The sequence below is a fragment of the Mirounga leonina genome, unplaced genomic scaffold (genome assembly GCF_011800145.1).
Source record: "Mirounga leonina isolate KUSES-001 unplaced genomic scaffold, KU_Mleo_1.0 Mir_125, whole genome shotgun sequence".
NCBI lineage: Eukaryota > Metazoa > Chordata > Mammalia > Carnivora > Phocidae > Mirounga > Mirounga leonina.
Genome location: NW_023270305.1, coordinates 49665594 through 49685430, shown reverse-complemented (window position 1 = coordinate 49685430; position 19837 = coordinate 49665594). Strand labels below are relative to the sequence as shown.

The following is a 19837-nucleotide window of genomic DNA, read 5'->3' as shown; positions in this document are numbered from 1 at the left end:
CTATTTTCTTTCTGTCCAAAATCCTTTGAGTCATATCTGATAAATGAAATGAGGTATCATGTGGCTAATACCCCCTTTTTCCTTAAAAACAAGGAACAAATATAAAGTACTGAGCTATTTTCATGTGTGGCTCCTAAACTGGCTTAGAAGGCAATTACCAAAAAAAGGTAGTTCCAAAAATATTTTGAGTAATGCTAATATTCTTGAAATAAGTGTATAGCTTTCAGGGTGACTAAAGTAGACTTATTTTAGTTAAGTGTATAAAATAAATGTTCTTACTTCAAAGCAAGGATGGATAACCAACCAGGCCCTGGCACCTCCCTTTACCTTTCTTACCCAATCACCTGCTACTTTCTCACTCTAACCCAGTCACACTGGTCTTCTTGTAGTTTCTTGCATTCTAGACAAGATTTCTCTACCTCAGGGCCATCATACTTGCTGTTCTCTTTGCCTGTGTCCTGCCCAAGGGTTATCTGCAAGGTTTACTCCCTCACCTCCTTCGGGTCTTTACTCAAATTTCTATCACCTTCTCAATGAGGTCTGTTCTGCAACTTCCTCCTATCACATCCCACCTGTCCCTTTTCCCCCTTCTCTGCTTTATTTTCTCCTGTGTGTGTATAAAACTGTTCATTACAGAAATTTTCAAACATACACAAAAGTAGAGAGAATATGAAAAATCTCAGGTATCCATCATCTACCTTCAACAACTTTCTTTTTAAAGATTTTATTCATTTATTTGACAGAGAGACACAGCGAGACAGGGAACACAAGCAGGGGGAGTGGGAGAGGGAGAAGCAGGTTCCCCACGGAGCAGGGAGCCCAATGTGGGGCTCGATCCCAGGACCCTGGAATCATGACCCAAGCCGAAGGCAGATGCTTAACGACTGAGCCACCCAGGCGCCCCGACCTTCAACAACTTTCAATATATGGACAATCTTGGTTCATCTATGCTCCTCTCCCCTCCAAATTATTTTAAAGCAATAATCCAGATATGATATTTTAATTCATAAATACATTAAATCTCTAAAAGGACTCTTGTTTAAATCCCGTAATACATTATCACACCTACAAAAACTAACCATTCCTTTTAATCAAATATCTAATCTCTAAATTTCCCCAATTTTTCATAAACATCTTTTTACAGTTAGTTTGCTCAAAGCAGGATCAAAGGTCCATACACTGCATTTGGTGGATATGCCTCTGAAGTCTCTTTTAATCTTAGAGCTTCCTCTCCCTTTCTTATTTCTTGTTATTTACTTCTTGAAGAAATGAGATCATTTGGGCACCTGGGTGGCTCAGCCGGTTAAGCATCTGCCTCCGGCTCAGGTCATGATCCCGGGGTCCTGGGATGGAGCCCTGCATCAGGGCTTCCTGCTCAGCAGGGAGTCTGCTTCTCCTTCTCCCTCCACCCCCGCCCTTCATGGTCTCTCGCTCACTCTCTCAAATAAATAAATAAAATCTTTTAAAAAAAAAAGAAATGAGATCATTTATCCTTAAAACATGAAATATTTTACTTATTTATTTTATTGCCTATGTCTTGGTTTAGAATGTAAACACCATAAGGCAGAGGTTTTACTTTTAGTCTGTGTGAGTGGTATCAGCATCTAGACCAGTGCCTGACACATAAAAGACATCCAATAAATACTGAATGAATGAATATTTGGCGTTCATGTCAAAAGTCCAATGCCCACCCAATAGCAGAAATTGCTAATCACAGCACTCCCAGTTTTCTAAATATAGTGCAGGGAGCCACCACCAAGAAACTGGTTTGGTACCTAAGGTGAAATTTATATGCTATCTCTGCTTTACCTCCCCCGTTTCAAAGTAAGTGTACTTCTATCTCCAAAACAAATTCAACGCACCCTGTACAACGAAATTTAGCTGAAATTTAACATAATTAATAACTGTATTTCTTGTCAAGTATGTGTAAATATTTCTTAGCTTATTTTAGACAACTTAGGGGAGAAAGCAAATTGAAGCCAAAAAATGATAGGAAAAGAAACTGCAGAAGATGGTGGGAAACTAGGGGTATTATGTATTTTTCGAATTAGCAACATCCCAAGGGTCCATTATAAAAGAAAAATCAGTAATAAATTCTTTGAAAAGGAAGTAAATTACAAGTGTATTGAATTTAGATTTCTTTTTTTTTTTTTAACCCCATGAATGGTCAAGATTAATGGGAATGACAAATGTCCGGATTTTCCCATTTATAGGCAACAGCAACACATTCTATTTTTCTGAAAATGGTATTTTGAGGTTTATGTAAGTCTTACAGGAGTAATATAAGGAGTATTATATAGAATTCTAGTTCTTTGAAACAGAGTTTACTGCAGCAAAGAAAAAAATCTAAAACATCGTCTACACATTCTGAAAAAATAATCACATTTTCTTAGACTCATTTACAATTCATTTCTCTTAAATTACCTGACGAAGCTCTTTTCCTCTAAGTTTATTTCTGAAGGAAGCTATGCTAATTGAAAGGCTCCAATCACATATTCATATGTTTCGATTACTTATTTCTATTTAAAAAGGATAAAAAAATCACAAATTCCCTGATATTCCCTCAAACAATCATTGCTGCTTCTTTATTACCTGCAAATTAATTCAGCAACAACAACAGAAATTATGTAGGACCTACTAAGTGTAATATGTTAGGCAATTATTTTCAACCTTTGAAAGGAAAATTAAAAGTGGTCTTTCAAGATAATGTAAGAAAAAGCTAGTGGCATAACTTGGAATTATATCTAGTGGTTTCAGTGACCAATATTTCTTGTTTTTAGATTCCCACACATTAGTGTGGCCTTCTCTGGCAGAGGTCAAACTTAAAGAAAAACAATAATGGCCCACCCTCCCCCTTACCACATGTGTAAAAACAATCTCCAACAACCCAAATCCCTTGAAAGAATGATTTCTGTTTACTTTTCCTGTGTAATATATTTAGAGGGAATCTGGAAAAGATGGCTAGAAATCTATAAACAGAAAGTGCTAAGTGGAATTCACTGTTTATAGATTTCAGCTAGAATTTTGTCCCTTATATAATGTTGCCAGGAATCTTTTATATTATACTCCTTAAAAACATCTTCATCAGGTTTCCTTCTTTCTGTTGTTTTTCTTCTTTCCACGGGCTCTTAAATTTGTTTCATTCTTTTTAATTAAATGACATAAATGTAACTTTTGGAATAACATGATTTTTCCAAAGAAACTCCTGGAACTATCTTAGTACCATCATATACCTGTCATTTTGAAATTTTAATATATTATATACTGTACAGTTAAAATATATGTAATAAAATAATCCATATAAATCTTTCTGATTTAATAAATACTAGGGTAGGTCTATACTGATGTGCAATGGTAAAATGTATGTGTGTGAGAATGTTAGAAAGATAGTTTTCAACTCTAAGTCTGGGCTTAAAATCTTCATCAGCCCCAGAAGTTTCTGTCTGCAAACAGTTGTTCACAAAGCAGGATTACTATAGTATAGTCCTTATCATCTGACCCACTGGACAACACCATAAGGCATATTTTGAATCAAAGGATTCTGAATAATATGTGACATTATGACAACCTGAAAAGATGCTGAAACAAAGTCAAATAGCAACCTACGGAGGCTTCCCCTTGAAACTTGCCTGATTAGCATTCAGCGGTACCATACTCCATTCCCTGACCTGTGCTTTTCAGTCATTTCTTTAAGGGTTCCCAAAGATACCAGGACACTGCAGGGCAAGCCTTTGCCAGTCAACACTAACTTCCGCCTTTGGACTCCAGTGATTGAGCAAAGATGTTGTGTCAGTAGCTTCCTTAAAGTACAAATGCCTCTGGCAAATCTGGTTTGTAAAAGCTACAGAAAAAGTTCAACATAACCAACTAACTGCAAGGTCACTGAAATGACAATTTTAAGGAGAGCACAGCTTCTCCCCCTTCACCCCAAATCTGTCACTAAGACACAATGTCTAGCTTTTTTTTTAAGTCAATAAATACTACCATTATTGCATTATAGCACCTCTAACACATTAATGAAAACCTAGGTGACAGTATTCTCTTTAAAAGGTGTAAATTTATTAGATGGGGCATTAAAACCACTTCACTACATGCAACTTTCCATACACTTAACTGTTCTATTTCCAATTGTTTGTTTTAAACTCAAGACCTCTTTAAACAGGAAGGGGACAGGTTAGAGGATTGGAGAGAAATATGAAAATAGCAAATGTCTCACTTTCCTTTTCTGACAGAACGACCAGAATCTAAAATCTGGGGGCAACTATATTACACAAAGTTAAATTCAAGAGTAATTAGGATAAGTGAAAGTACTCACTGTTACTATAGTTCTGATCATCATTCACCTCAGGAAATAACTACTAGAAATGATGCTTGATTTAAATTTTTGGTACCCTCCAGTTTGGTTCAACTACCAAAATAAATAAGCTTGTCCTCAGAGTTAAGCATTTTCCTCCAGAAAAGGTTGTTGGTGTGAATAAAAAACAAAAGGAATTCATATGATGTATTTGTACAATAAGGACAATGTTTTGAGAGATGTAAATCTGATCACTCTGAGAAAACATTTCCTGTTTTAAAGGAAACATCATAAACTGAAACAGAAGAAATGAAGAGACTGAACCTTCTCCACAATTGAAAAATTTAAATTCACACTACAGTGCAAAACAAACAAAAACAAAAACAAAAAACCCAGCATCTTACATCCCTCTTCTACTATAATACATATTCAATGTAGAAAAAGACAAAGCCAGTTCTGAAACAAAAGATCAGCTGCTACAAAAACAAAATAACATTTTGCAGAAGAGGAAAAGTACACAGCCTTTGAACCAAAACAAACAGATGACCTTTTCAAACTTAAAGCTTCAGTCCATGGCACAATCAGCACCTTATGGATAAAATGCTCCCTCAATTATCTGTTAACATACTGTTCGATGACTACACGATGGGAAGGTTGTTGATGCTGTTAAAACCAAGACACATTTCCTTCTGTGTAGTGATTAATATCTGTCAAATCTACATTTAAAAAAAAAAAATCTCTGCCCTCCCGCTCCCCATCTTGCCTCATAAGAGACCCGAGTGTACAAAATTAAAAGTAGATGGTGAGGTGAGTTTATGATTTACAGCATTTCCCACACTCGAAGCATTTTTCAAGAGTCCTTGAGGTTTTAAGATTCAAATACTATGCAAGAAGAATTATTGTTTGAACTACCTAACAATTACCCAGACTTCTTTTAGACTTCAGTTAACCTGTAACTAAAATGAGCATCTTTAACTTTTCCACGGGTTATTGGAGAACGAGTTCTTACTCATAAATGCTTTCAGGTCCTCAGACACTAGGCGCGGCGGAAGATCAAGAGTATCCATCAATTAGAGAGCTCTTCCGGACCTCAGTTTACCCACTTAGGAAAACGGGCGTATTAACTTGTTTCGTAGGGACCCCAGAGGTGTAATTAATTAGTGTTTTTAAACGCTCTGAGATCCAGAGATGAAAGGAAATGCGCGAGACACGCAGAGAACATGACAATAATCACAACAATAAAAAGAAATGACTAACTTGGAAGTCTGCGTTATATAAGGAAGGAGAAATAAGTTAGCAGATTCGCACAAACAAAAGAAAAGCCCACCGCCCCCTTTGTTTCTCTTTCATTTCTCTCTTCCTCCCCGCCCCCGCGGAGCTCCCCTCCCGCAGCATGCGGCCGGGCGCGGGGCGCGGGGCGCGGAGTTGGCCGCCGCGCGCCGGACTCCCGGGCGGAGGGGGAGGGAGCGTCGGGCCGGCTCCTGACAAAGGCTCTTCCTCCTGCGAGAGCGCGGGATGTCGGCGCCGCAAACTCCGCTCCCGGCCGCCTCTAGAGCGGGGGCGCGCAGGCGGGCAGGGAGAGCCGGCCGGTCGCCCCGGGCAGCCGCCGAGGAAGTTGCGCGCCCGCCTTGCCCGCACCCCTCGCCAGCCCCGTCACCATCCCTCCCGCGACGCGCCGCGGCCACACTCACCGGACAATTGCTGGTGGCCGCAATCCCAGCACGGCCCCGAGATCCGGAGCGAGGGGGTGAAGTGTGCGTACGCGAGGAGCGCGAGCAGAGAGCCCAGCGTTCTGTCGCCGCCTTCCTCGCTAGCCGGCCAAGCCCCGCGAGGGAAGTTGGCCTCGGAGCCGAATGCTGAGGAGCCGCGGACGGAGGGAAAGACGCGGGGCCCGCTTTGTGGTGCGCTCCCGGAGGGCTCGAGGCAAATCCGAACGCGCGGCGCGGCGGGTGCTGCTGGTGGAGGCGGCGGCCGCGGCGGCGCCCCCCGACGGTCCCTCAGCCTCACACCGCCTCTGGGTCACTGACACACACTCGGAGGGAGGGGAGGGGACTAGGAGGAGGGCGGGGCAGGAGGGAGGGGACCGGGCAGGGCCACAGCGGGAGGCGGTGACGCGACGCCGAGTGGTCTCTTGGGAGTTGTAGTTTTCCGACCGAAGAAAAAAGGGAAACCTCGTTGAAGATGCTGCCCGGCTCTCTCTGCACTGCGCATGCTCGGAGAGGGAGCGCGCGCGCGCCCGAGACAGAGAGAGAGAGAGAGAGAGAGAGAGAGAGAGAGAGAGAGAAGAGAAGAGAGAGAGAGAGGGTCGGCCCCTACTGTTACTATGGTCACCGACACACCGAGGAAGAGAACGTGTTCTTTGCTGCTGCGGGCTGAACAAGGCCCTTCTTGTCTTAGGTGCTGTTAGGGATCCCGCCCTCAGCTAGTCCTTCCTACTTCGCTCCACCCCCAGCTCCTAGCCTCACCACTCACATGTGCCCCGTGAAATCTGACTTCCTGCCGATATTTCGGTCTTCCCTGCTGCTTCATTTTCTTTCAAAATTCTGAATCAGAAATACCCATTTTGGGGCGCCTGGGTGGCTCAGTTGGTTAAGCGACTGCCTTCGGCTCAGGTCACGATCCTGGAGTCCCGGGATCGAGTCCCACATCAGGCTGCCTGCTCGGCAGGGAGTCTGCTTCTCCCTCTGACCCTCCCCCCTCTCATGTGCTCTCTCTCATTCTCTCTCTCTCAAATAAATAAATAAATCTTAAAAAAAAAAAAAAAGAAATACCCATTTCCTTCCCTTCCCTCAAACGAATCCTCTCTGCTTTAAATTCAAGGTTTTTTTGTTTTGCTTTGTTTTTTTACTTAAGACTTGTAGAAATGTAGTTCCTTCCAGTAACTTAACAATTAAGTGATAAAACTATTAGGAACACTGTTGGAATCCCATAGTTAATTTTTTCACTTAGTCACATCAAACTTTAAGACCAACAAAGGTAAAAGTTCAGGATTAGGATTGGTATTTTTTACTTGCCCGGTGTAAAATAATCCAGATTTGTTTATTTTAGGGTCTACGATTTTTAAAGAAATATACATAAATTCAAACGATACGTGGGAGGTTGAAAATTGTTTACTGTACTTACATTGGTAAACTTTCATTTGGCAATAACAGAAGTCTGAACCAAGGTCTGAATATGCTGTTGGGCTGGTCAGCTAAGTCTACACCCATATCGGGCACCCAGGTGTGAACTGATGTTGGAGGAGGGTGGTGAAAGGCAGGATACAGTTACTGGATCTCTAAAGGACTAAAGGCAACCTGTCCCAAGCTCTTTTGTTTTCCTTCTCTGCCTAGCTAGAAACCCATACCCTGGGAGAAAAAGATTAATGTTTATAAATCAGAAACATATGTGACGGAAGAAAAATTGGAGGTTTTCAAATAGAATCTCAAGATCAGAAATCCTTATGTTTGTACAGCAAATAATTACTCATTCAAAAAAACATTTATTGAGTATACTATGTCCCAGGCACTTTATTAGTTCTCAGAAGTAGAGATACAAGAATGTAAAAGAGGGGCGCCTGGGTGGCTCAGTTGGTTAAGCGCCTGCCTTCGGCTCAGGTCATGATCCTGGAGTCCCGGGATCGAGTCCCGCATTGGGCTCCCTGCTCGGCAGGGAGTCTGCTTCTCCCTCTGACCTTCCTCCCTCTCATGCTCTCTGTCTCTCATTCTGTCTCAAATAAATAAATAAAATCTTTAAAAAAAAAAAATGTAAAAGAAACATTCCTTGTTTTCAAAGTGCTTGCTATGCACAGAGGAGACAGGTAAATAAAGGGACTCAGTGTGATAAATACTGTAACAGGAAAGCACACCAGGTGCTTTGGTACATAGCTGCCCCAGACTCAAGCAAGGTCAGGAGATGCTTCCAAGAACATATGAGCTTGAAGATGACTACACATCAGCATGTTTGTGCACTTTGGTGGAGGAGGGGGAAGAGAGAAGTGGGTGGAAGCATTGCAGGTGGAGGTGGACGGCAGCAGGAGCAAAGTGCTAGAGGCAGGAGACTGTACAGTATTTTGGTTATGCCAAGAGTTCAGCATTGTCGGTAGAACAGGGTTGAGGGAGTGGTGAGAGGAGACGCGTAAAAAGTAAGGGAAACTGCTTAGATCATGAAGAATCTTATACAATATGCTAAGGAATGTGAACTCTTTTCTAGAAGCAATGGAAACTCATGCTAGGATGTAAGCAGATGAAATTTTGATAAGATATGCATTTTAGAAATGCATTTTAGGCATTTAAAAAAAGAGGAGAGCCTGAACTAAGGCATTCACAGTAGCAGGAGACAGAACTGAGGGTACTCAGGCACTATTTAAAAGAATTAATAGAACCTAGTGAGCAATTGCCTGTGTTTGGGGGTGGAAGGTGAAGGAAAGTTATAGTTATGATGCTTTTGGTTGCAAGCAGCAAAAACCCAACTCTAACCGGCTTAACCAATAAACCAATATTACCTATCTAGATAGAAAGTCCAGTGAAAAGGTGGGCTACAGAGCTGAATGATTCAACAGTTCAAAGATGTCATGTTTCTCTCTTGTTTCACTGCTTTTCCTTACTTAGTATTAGCCTATGGTCAAATGACAGTGGTTTTAAAAATTCCTGTGGTTTTAAGTTTCACCATCTAGGCACATGAAAAGAAAAAAAAGAGTAAAATTTTTGAAAACTCTCTTAGAAAGGAGAGAAAACACCTTTCCCAGAAGCCTCAAGAATTGGTTCATGTGTCTATACATGGCCAGGGGATGACATGAGGCTAATTATCTTAGGATAAAGACATATGCCCTGCCCCTAGACCCAAAGGAGTCAGATTCCTCCAAGTTGTGATGAGGAGGTATGGATATCCCAATGAAAACTGAGGTGATTGCCCAGAAAATGAAGAACAAAGGCTGACAAGGGGGGAGCCACAATATCTATTACAAGGAAGAAGAAGGATGAGTCACAGATTTATGAGCTAGTGATGCCATTCACTGAGTTAGGGAATATAGGAGATTGAACAGCTTTTGAGGGGGAATTTGATGAATTCACTTTGGATATGTTGAGTTTGAGATAATTCTGGACATCTCTGTGGAGAAGTGGACTATATATGTGTGTGTGTGTGTGTGTGCTCTGAAGAGAGATCTGGACAGCAGAAGTTATAATTGGAATGTACCATCATATAGATGGTAGTCAAAATTATGGGAATGGATGAAATAACCCCACCGGGAGTATGTACAGCAGAAAAGGAAGAATCAATAATAGCATCCTGGGGAACACCAGCACTTAAGGAGTAGTCAGGAAGATCATGAAAATGCCTGGGAACTAGCAAGGGAACTAGAACGTACAAAGAAGTAGGAAAATGTAATCTATAACCAGGAGAAAAGTCAGTCAATGTAAACAAAGCCAGAAATGACAAAGGTGGTAGAATTAGCAGTCAACAACATTAAAAATTATCATAAATATTCTCCATATACTGAGAGAAATTAAAGATATAAAAATATGGAATTTCAATGGACATAAAAATTTCACTGGGTGGGATTAACACTCAAGCAGATTAGACACTCAGAAAAAAAGATTGGTAAGCTTGAAGACATAGCAGTAGAGTCTAGCCAAAGTAAAGCACCTGAAGAAAAAAAAAAAAAAAACTAAAACAACAACAAAAACTAGAAAAAGAAAAACAGCCTCAGTGATCTGTAGGATAATACCAAGTATTCTAACTTTTGTGCAACTGGAGTTCCAGATAAGAGAAAGGTGAGAAGGGCAACAGAAAAATTATTTGAAGTAATATAGCTAAAAATTTGATAAAAATTATAAACCCAGAGACTCAAGAAGTCCAATGAGCCCTAAGCAGAGTAAGCACACACACTCACAAAACCACTACAAAAGACATCACCATTAAATTGTTGTAAACTTGTGATAAGAAAATATTAAAAGCAGCCAGTGGGAAGAAAGGTACATTATGTGTAAATAAAGACAAAAATTCAATAAACTTCTGATCAGAAACTATGCAAGTCAAAAGACAATGAAAGGGCATTTTAAAAAGTGCTGAAAGAAAAAAAAATCTGTCACACAGAATCCTATATTTAGAGAAAATATCTTTCAAAAAAAGGAAAGCTAAAGAAAACAAAAGCTGAGAGAACGTTACCAGCAGAGCTGCACCACAAGAAATGTTAAAGCAACTTTTTCAGCATTAAACACACACACACACACACACACACATACACACACAGAAGCTTGGATTTATACTAAAGAATGAAGAATTCTGGAAATGGTAACTATATAAGTAAATACAAAAGGCTTCCCACCCCCACTTAAAATTTAAAAAAAAAATGATAATTGACTACTTAAACAAAAATATAACACTGTTTTATGGGGTTCATAACATATGTAGAAGTAAAATGCTTGACAATAATAGTACAAAGGATGGAAGGGGGAAATGGAATTATATTGTTAGAATTTATATTATATGTGAAATGTTGTACTATTATTTGAAGGTCAGTTGTGATAAATTAAAAATGTGCATTCTAAATCTTAGAATGCCCATCAAAAATAAAACAAATGGGTATAGCTAATAAGTCAACAGTGGAGATAAAATGAAATCCTAAAAAGGTATGCTTGAATGTAGAAACAGAAATATGAAGAAATCTGCATCCTTAATGACCATAGAGCTGACATAAGTTCTGGACTTTCTTTCTCTTCACCTCTTTTTTTTTTTTTTTTAAAGATTTTATTTATTTATATGACAGAGAGAGACAGCGAGAACAGGAACACAAGCAGGGGGAGTGGGAGAGGGAGAAGCAGGCCTCCTGAGGAGCAGGGAGCCTGAGGCAGGGCTCAATCCCAGGACCCTGGGATCATGACCTGAGCTGAAGGCAGACACTCAACAACTGAGCCACCCAGGCACCCCTTCACCTCCTTTAAGTGAGAGAGAAACAAACTTCTTTCTTATTTATAGGCATTGTTATTTTTGTATTCTATGTATGTACAGCTGAATATAATCAGAATAGCTACATGCTTATAGTAGTTTCATGAAATAAAGTATATTTCCCACAATCAGGCAGACCCACACATTGCTCAAAATTTGGTCTCATTGGCAGCAACTTCAACATCATTCTGGAGTTCGTGTACTTGTCACTAGAATTGCAGGAATAGTTTACCTTTTGTATGAACATCCCCTACTATTAGTTCAATCAACTTTCCTTAAAGAGGAAGTACATGTAAAGTCCTTGGAATAGAGTAAATGCTCAGTCAATATATACTACTTTGAAGAAGCCACCATAATAAGGTTGAGATAGCCCAATTTAGACATATTATGGGGTTCGTACTCCAAAGTTGGGTAGAAAATCAAGGTGGCATTCATTTACCTATGAAAATCAGTGACTCTCTTTTTTAAAATTGTGTTCACCGTACACTTCTCTATAGTTCTTCAAAATCTGCAGTGCTTTGAATTCAGGAAATTTCAGTCACAGGAAAAGAAATGAGTGTACCTTCACTTACCATCATCTACTCAGTCTGTGTATCTAGTTTAATACTGAACATTTCTTTGACCAAAACAGCTATCCTTTTGTTGCTTATCTGCACTTTCAAATTTGGTATATTCAAATATCTACTCATTTCAGTAAGAAAGTGGATCCTGGGGGATTAATAACTTAGGTTTTGTTAGATGTCTTAAATTCTAAAAAAGTCTTGATCTTGGGACTTTGCTCAGTAAATTCCAATGTTTCCTCCACATCTAACTATATAAAAATCAACTAAAACTGTATTTCTACCCTCCTTCCAAACATACATGGAAATGGTATTTAGAATATGAATATAAGGAAAAGATCACAATATTGATACCCTTCTCCAAAACATCATGCAATTAATCTAATTTGCTAGTAAATGATGTAGAGGGAATTGGATATACCAATCTTTTCTTATGACTTGAAAAAAACTTACAAACTTATTTTTCTCCTTTTATTGCAAATGTTTCATCCGCAGCATATGAATATACCTTTTCATATTTTGTCCAAATTTCTCGTATTTTATACTGACAAATGATTATATCCTGTTAGTTCATGTACTTTAAAAGTTGTTTTTTTACTAGAAACACAGGCAGTCTTGTCTTTGGGATCAAGAAAGACCTAGACTGCATATTGAACTCTTGCTAAGACTCTCAGATTTGAGAGTAATAATGTGTGTTGGGGTGGGAGGGAGGCATGCATTTTAATATTCATAAATTATGTAGGTTATCTCTTAAAACTTCTACCTTCCAATAGTCCTCCTCCCTAAAATAAAATTATTCTCTTTTAATGTTCTCAGAGTCTCCAAATAGCTCACAGTCAACATGGAACATGTTCCTATTTTAAACCTGTGAATGGCACACAATTTGAAGGCCTGGGCTTTCACTCAAAAGATTTGTAGGCCCCAAATGCTGTCTCTGACATTTTAGATATATTTGGAAAATGTCAAAGACAAGCTAGTTAAGATTTTAATGTTTTAAAGGAATGTGCTTATATACTGAAGAATGCAGCCTGTATATTCTCAGTATTAGGCCAACCAACACGTATGCAAGCAGTTATTTTGAAACTTTAAAAAATACTAAATAATGAGAGAAGTGGAAAACTTGTGGAGAGAAGATTTAGATTGTGTTTCCTTCCCTATTGATTTATCTGCTCATAGAATAATTACTTGTATTTTTATACCTCAAATTTAATGCATTAACTCTTTCATTGAATACTCATTGAGCATAATGCCAAGCTATTGATGTAAAGATTAATTAGTCATGTTTCCAACCCTCAAAAAGCTTATAAGCAAGGGAATAGATAAGTACAACAAAATTTTATAATCACTTTTCTAGAAGTATGTTTTGGAAATAGTGGGTATGTAGACAAGGGAATAATCAATTTTACATGAGAATACAGTCAGAAAACACTTCAAAGAGGAGGTAGTGGTTGAGCTGAGTCCTGAAAAATGAGGACTTTTCAGTAGAGCTTGCACTATAAGAAAAAACATGGAAGTTGAAATAGCATGGCCCACTTGCAGAACTATAAGCAATTCAGGCCAGATGATAGGGTGTGATGTGGGCACCCTGAATCATGAAGTTAGGTAAATTTTCTGGGATCAGATTACAGAAGTCTTTGTATGCCATGCCATGCCAAGGAGTTTGGCAATGAGAAACTGTTGGAAGAATTTAAACAGACGAGTGATATAAATCATATTTGTGCTTGACCAGGGTGACCAGTTAAAAGAATATGTAATAATTCAGGTGAGAAATGATGGACAGACTAAGTAGCTGTGGGAATGGAAAGAAGAGAACAGATACCAAAGACATTCAAGAGATAGAATGAACGGGACTCAATTGCTGATTGGATGTGGGAAGTGAGGGAAAGAGGAGAGAAGGATAATTTTGAGGTTTCTGGCTGTGTAACTGGACATTATACATTGAAGTTACTCATTAATATAGTGAACACAAGAGGAGAAGCAACTTTGTAGAGAATAATGAATTTCATTTTGGACAACAGAGTTTGAAGTGAATGTGATGATATCTAGCAGGCATGAGATAAATATTGAGGACTCATGCCATCACTGAACCTGAGAGTGGGTAAGATCCCCCAAGGACAGGGGTGCCTAGGGGTGGCTCAGTCAGTTGAGTGTCCAACTCTTGGTTTTGGCTCCAGTCATGATCTCAGGGTCGTGAGATCGAGCCCCGCTTCGGGCTCTGTGCTCAGCGGGGAGTCTGCTTCTCTCTCTCTCTCCCTCTCTCTTTGCCCCTCGCCCCACTCTCTCTCAAATAAATAAATAAATAAATCTTAAAAAAAAAGATCCCCCAGGGAGAGTGTGTAGAGTAATAACGATAACAACCATTAACATTTATTGCATTATTAAGATCTTACTTTGACCAAGCATCCTGCTCTATGTTATCTCATTTAATCTTTGACACAACTCTATGAGATAAATACTAGTGATTGTTAATTTTATGTGTCAACTTGACTGGGCCAGATATTTGCTTAAACATTATTCTAGGTGTGTCTCTGAGGGTGTTTTTTGATGATACTAACATTTGAATCACTAAACTGAGTAAAGCGAATTGCACTCTAATGTGAGTGGGCTTCATCTGATCAGTTGAAAGACTGAATAGAACAAAAAGGCTGATCCTTCCACAAATGAGGAATTTCCTTCTGCCTGACTGCCTTGAGCTTGGATATTGGCTTTCAGCTATTTGAAAGTCCTGGTGTTAGCAGGGATCCCAGTTCTAATCTCTGCATTGCCAATACCAGTACACATCTCCTGTCCCTATATGGGCATTAAAACCCTGGCCCCAGGCCCTTAAGGCCAAGATTTAGGTCTCTGGCTTTGAGTCCCCTTCTCCTGATACAACGTTTTTTTTCCCCTCTGGCAATAAGGATTTCTCTCAAGCTCAGCTATGTTGTTATATTTACCCAGGATGTCTATGTATTTGTATGAGAAAATGTGGCTACAATTAGCCCCGTCTGCCATGTTGTGGGAGCCTATTTTTCATTCATTTTTGAAAACGGTTTCAAACACTTTGCCATAACTACCTATATTCCTCCTTTTCTAAAATCTTTTACTGATACCTTTAAGAACATACCTGACTTTCTAAAATACTACTTTCTTAGCGTTCAAGTACAAAAGAGACACACTACCTGTGAAGCATTACCACTCTATACTACTGGAGTGGTAATATAGACACTCTTGAGGCATGGTTAGGGAATACTGGGGAGCCAGGCTGGGGTACGGAGGGGGTTTAGGGTAAACAGCCATATTTAAAGTTGGCAATACATGGTGCTCCCTCTAATTCTCCTTGTTTTGCTCTCCCAGCTATGTTGGTGCCCCATAACCCAAACCCTCCTTGGTAGTCTTCTTTAGTCTACTCTCTATATCAGTTTTTGTTTTGTTTCATTTTGTTTTAACATCTCTTTGTAGGCCTGCGTACAGGAATCCTGGACTTTGCCAATAAAATTTTCCTAGTTAAGTTCTGCCTTTTTCAGAATTGATTCCTCCCAATGAGGTCTCCTGAACTGGTACTGCTTTAATCTTTTCTCAGATAATGCCCCCATTCAGTTTCACAGCCTGCCTTAAGCATCTGTCTCCTGCTGGTCCTGCCTCCACAGTTACCTCTCAGAGATCAGTTTCCTCACAACCCCACCCTGCTGTGTCACTGTATAAAACTCCCAGCCTCCCAACCTGAGTCACCATACGCCCCGTTCTAGTGTTACCAGCCGGGACTCCTGCCCCCAGCCTGTCTCTTCTCTGATAAAATCATCATTGCACATTAGCGGAGTCACACGGTTCCATCCATTTGACCAGACTTAGCAGCCTGGAGTTTTTCAGTTTACGGGAGTATGTTTTTAATGCATTATTTATAGATCTTTTTATTATAGGAAATTTCAAAATATACGGAAGAACAGAGAATAGTCTAATGAATCCCATGTATCCATCATCCAGCTTGAAGAATTTTCAACTCCTGGTCAACCTTGTTTTGTCTCTACCTCCACCACACCCACTGGTTTATTTCAAAACAAATCTCAGATTCCATATAATTTTATCTGTATATCCATATGTGTCTCTTAAAAACTGGGTATCTTTATTTTAAAAACGAAACTATAACGTGATTATCACAGCTAAAAATAATCTCCTGAATATTTCCTTAATATCCTCAAACATCCAGACAGTTTTTAAGAATTGAGAGCCAAAAATGCAATTGGTTGTTATTATCTCTTAATTCTCTCTTTTTAAAAAACTTTCATATTATGGAAATTTTCAAACATATACAAAGTAAGCAGTATAATATATATGCGCACCACCCAGCTTCAACCATGACCAGCAGTCCGTCTCCTTGTATCATCTCTACCTCCACCCACTCTCTAACTTCCATTCCATTATTTTTTTCAACAGTGTTTTGAGGTAAAATATACGTGTATTTATTTATTTACATTTATTTATTTATTTATTTTTAAAGATTTTATTTATTTATTTGACAGAGAGAGACAAAGCGAGAGAGGGAACACAAGCAGGGGGAGTGGGAGAGGGAGAAGCAGGCCTCCCATGGAGCAGGGAGCCCAATGCGGGACTCGATCCCAGGACCCTGGGATCATGACCTGAGCTGAAGGCAGGTGCTTAACGACTGAGCCACCCAGGCGCCCTATACATGTATTTAAACATACAAATCTCAGCTGTATAGTTTTGACAAATGGATATATCAATATAACCCATATCCCTATCATCACATAGGAATTTACATCTCACTAGATGGTCCCCTTGTGTCTCTTACCCCTTCACAGGAAACTTCTATGTTGATTTTTTTTTTTTAACCTTAGATTAGTACCTGTTCTAGGCCTTTATCCTCTTTTATGTCCAGCTTCTTCTTAGTATAATGTCTGTGAGATTCATTTGGTCTACTTCTTAAAATTGCTATCACTACTACAATATGTGTGTCCTTTCTCCTGTTGATGGAAATTTGGTTAATGAAAGTTTTTGTTATTGAGAATAAAGCTGCTATGAACATTCTTCCATAAGACTACCAGTGCTTAAGTCTCTTTTAAGGTCTAAGTGGTCTAAGTGGTGTTTGTGTGTGGGGGTGGGTACGTGGGTGTAGGGGGTTGGTTGTTATTGAGGAATTCAGGTCAGTAGAATGTCTAGTCTGGATTCTGCTGCTTGCATCCACATGTGTTTTACATATTCCTCTGTTCCTTGAATTTTGCATAAATTGATAGTTAGATCTAGAGGCATAAAAGATTCAAGTTCAATTTTGTCAAGACTGTTTCAAAGGTGGTGTCGTGTGTTTCTATTAGAAGATTCACAGTGATGGGTGTTCTTTTATTTGCCACTATAACTTCAGGATAGATTTCTAGAAATAAGATTGTTGGATCAAAGGGTAAATGTATATATAATTTCACTAGATTTAACTTATAGGATTTTCAGGGGTGCATTATACACTCTAATATGCTGTTCAGTGAGGTATTAGCAAGTTGCAGTTATTTTGCTACATAGAAATACACATACACACATGCACACTTGAATCTCATTATTCATAGTAGTTATGATCTATAAAGCTGCTGTGAACACTGAATTAGTGAATACTGAACCATGCCTCCTAGAGGAAATACAAGATTAAGATCCTGTGAGCATCTGGTCACAACATCTCAGTTAACTGAGCAATAGATAACCATATTTTATGTGTACTTCTGTTTAAAGACAACTTATTTAGTATATATTGTATTGAGCTCACAGTCAACAGCACTATAACTCATGCCTAAATGAAGTTTATCTAACACACATATTTTCTCTGAGGGCAACATCACAGCCTTCCTATACTTAGAAACACTAGACAGCACCTCAGCACCATGTTTGTGGGCCATTTTAAACATTGAAATCACCAAAAAAAGAAAAAAGGCACAAAAATTTGAACAATGTGGTGCTAAATGGACCACAAAAAGGACACTTGTTTATACTATGAGAGCTGAGACAAGAAGGCAGAGCATTGCCTTGTTCAGCCTCAGCTAGGTATGAGGGTGCCAGGTGACTCAAATTTTTGGCTACTCTTCCCGTGTCCATGAATGACCTGCGAAAGCACTATGAGCATTGATTTGGGGGTTACAAATAAATTTTAGCTAGTAGGCAAATTCACGAATACATACTCCATGAAGAATGAGAATCAACTTTATACATAAAACAGGGTTAGCATCTTTTTCTAATCCCCCAGAAACTGGGCAACTAAAAAGAAGAATAAACTTATTCTTTTTAGCAAGTTCAATGGGACTATATTCCCATTAGAGCTAGGCTTGATGGGGGTATCCTGCCTCAAAATATGTGTAGATTTAAGTGTAACCATAACTCATTGTGGTAGGAGATGTAGACAAATTGAGTTTTAGATATGCTAACATTTTTACTAAGAAAGAACCCTGCTTGGGTGAGAAAAATAATGTCATATGTAGACGTGGAAATGGCATGAGGTCTAGAAAGATAAATATAAAAGTGTCTAAGAAAACTAGCTTAAAATCTAACTTGAAAGAAAGAAAAGACTGAGGACTTAGTACATAATAAATGCAAAGAATATAGTTCTAACATGTTTCAGTGAATGGGGAGTGAGAGACATACTACCTAATGAAGATGTGTGGTGATGAAGAATCAATTTACCTGGAAGCTGAGAAGTAATAGAAATAGAAAAACCTTTGCCTCACTAATGAAAAGGAAAAAAGTTCTTACTTGGACTTGAGGGTATATGTATGAGAAAATACATAAAATAGTATTCCCATAAAATATATGGAAGAATAATAAAAGTAGACCAAGTGAGTCCAGAATATGGATTAAAAAATTGTCTTACTCTAGGTATGAACCTCAGAGAACAATTTATAAAGAGTCTGATTAATTAAGTGACATCAGATCAGTATAATAAGTAAAACTGAAAATGCCTGGTGATTTACATATTGAGACAGATTTTCTGCTCCCCAAGGCCTCCGTAAATTATAGTCATACATTTGGCTCTCCACATATTAAGCAAATGCTGGTGTAAAGAATTATCAGAGATACTAGAGGCAACACATAGGAAAATGGCCATATTTTCCAAATATACCATAATAATTACTTTCCCACCTCTTATCCCTGATACTATTCTCTTGAGCGGCAATAGCAGAAAATATACCACTACATTTTTCTTCAGACTTACCCTTAAAATTGCTCTCTAGGTCAGATATCGGGCTGAAGATACTTCTTGAAGTCAAGTCACAGAGACATTCTATAGTGCTTGACCACAACACTTATATCCCTATGGTGAGAAACTCCAGCCTCCTTCCCAGACTCAACCAGGATTCCCATAAAACTCTCCTATAATTCCCTCTCCTAAGACGCTCTCATAAATAGCATATTCTAAACCATGGGTCACTAGCCTGGGTCTCCCTTTGCTTATTGAACATCTTGCCTGCACTCACTAGTTTCTCTCTGGCTTTAAGAATTTCAAAGATCATCTCTAGGATGTGGGAAAAAAAAAAATCCCTTGATGTAGAGGGGGAAATGGTACTGGAAAAGCCCATTAGTATTATATACTTTTAAAGAAAGCAATTTGGCTCATATGAAGATTATCATTACTATGACAGACACCTACATTTTAGTTTCTTACTGACCAGACTTAACAATGTTTAGGGAAATCATGAAAAGTAATTCTTATCTCCCAGAAAACTAGAATTCAGGAAAGCTCTGCCACTCAGAAGTGGTCTTGCTGATTGAGAAGAATAAACAGGAAATTCAGTAAACACCTTGTCCTATACATATAAAGTAGTAGGATTGATAAGAAATAAAAAAAAAACCCTTTCATAATTGCAAGTTCAGTTTGAACTTTTGTTTACTCAATTTCTAAATTTCGTTGTTCAATTAGAACCATATAATAACACTCATGAGATTATTTTGGTACCCAAAGCAGTTTGTTGCTATTCATTCCTTAACCACAGCTCTCTACCCTCATCTTTCACTCTCCACTTCCAAATTCCAACAGATTATTCAACTGGAGGATTAGCCTGAGCTAGGAGTTGAAGACAAATAGGTG

At 38.9% G+C, this 19837-nt stretch overlaps 1 protein-coding gene across 1 annotated transcript in view; it reads right to left on the bottom strand.

Moving 5' to 3' along the window:
• The window catches only part of PELI1 (pellino E3 ubiquitin protein ligase 1), a 57704-nt gene extending 51399 nt beyond the window's left edge, over positions 1–6305 (bottom strand). Inside the window, exon 1 of the mRNA XM_035001432.1 lies at positions 5986–6305. The gene's annotated coding sequence lies outside the window, so the exon portion shown is untranslated. The remainder of the gene's footprint in view (positions 1–5985) is intronic.
• Between the last annotated feature and the right edge of the window lie 13532 nt (positions 6306–19837).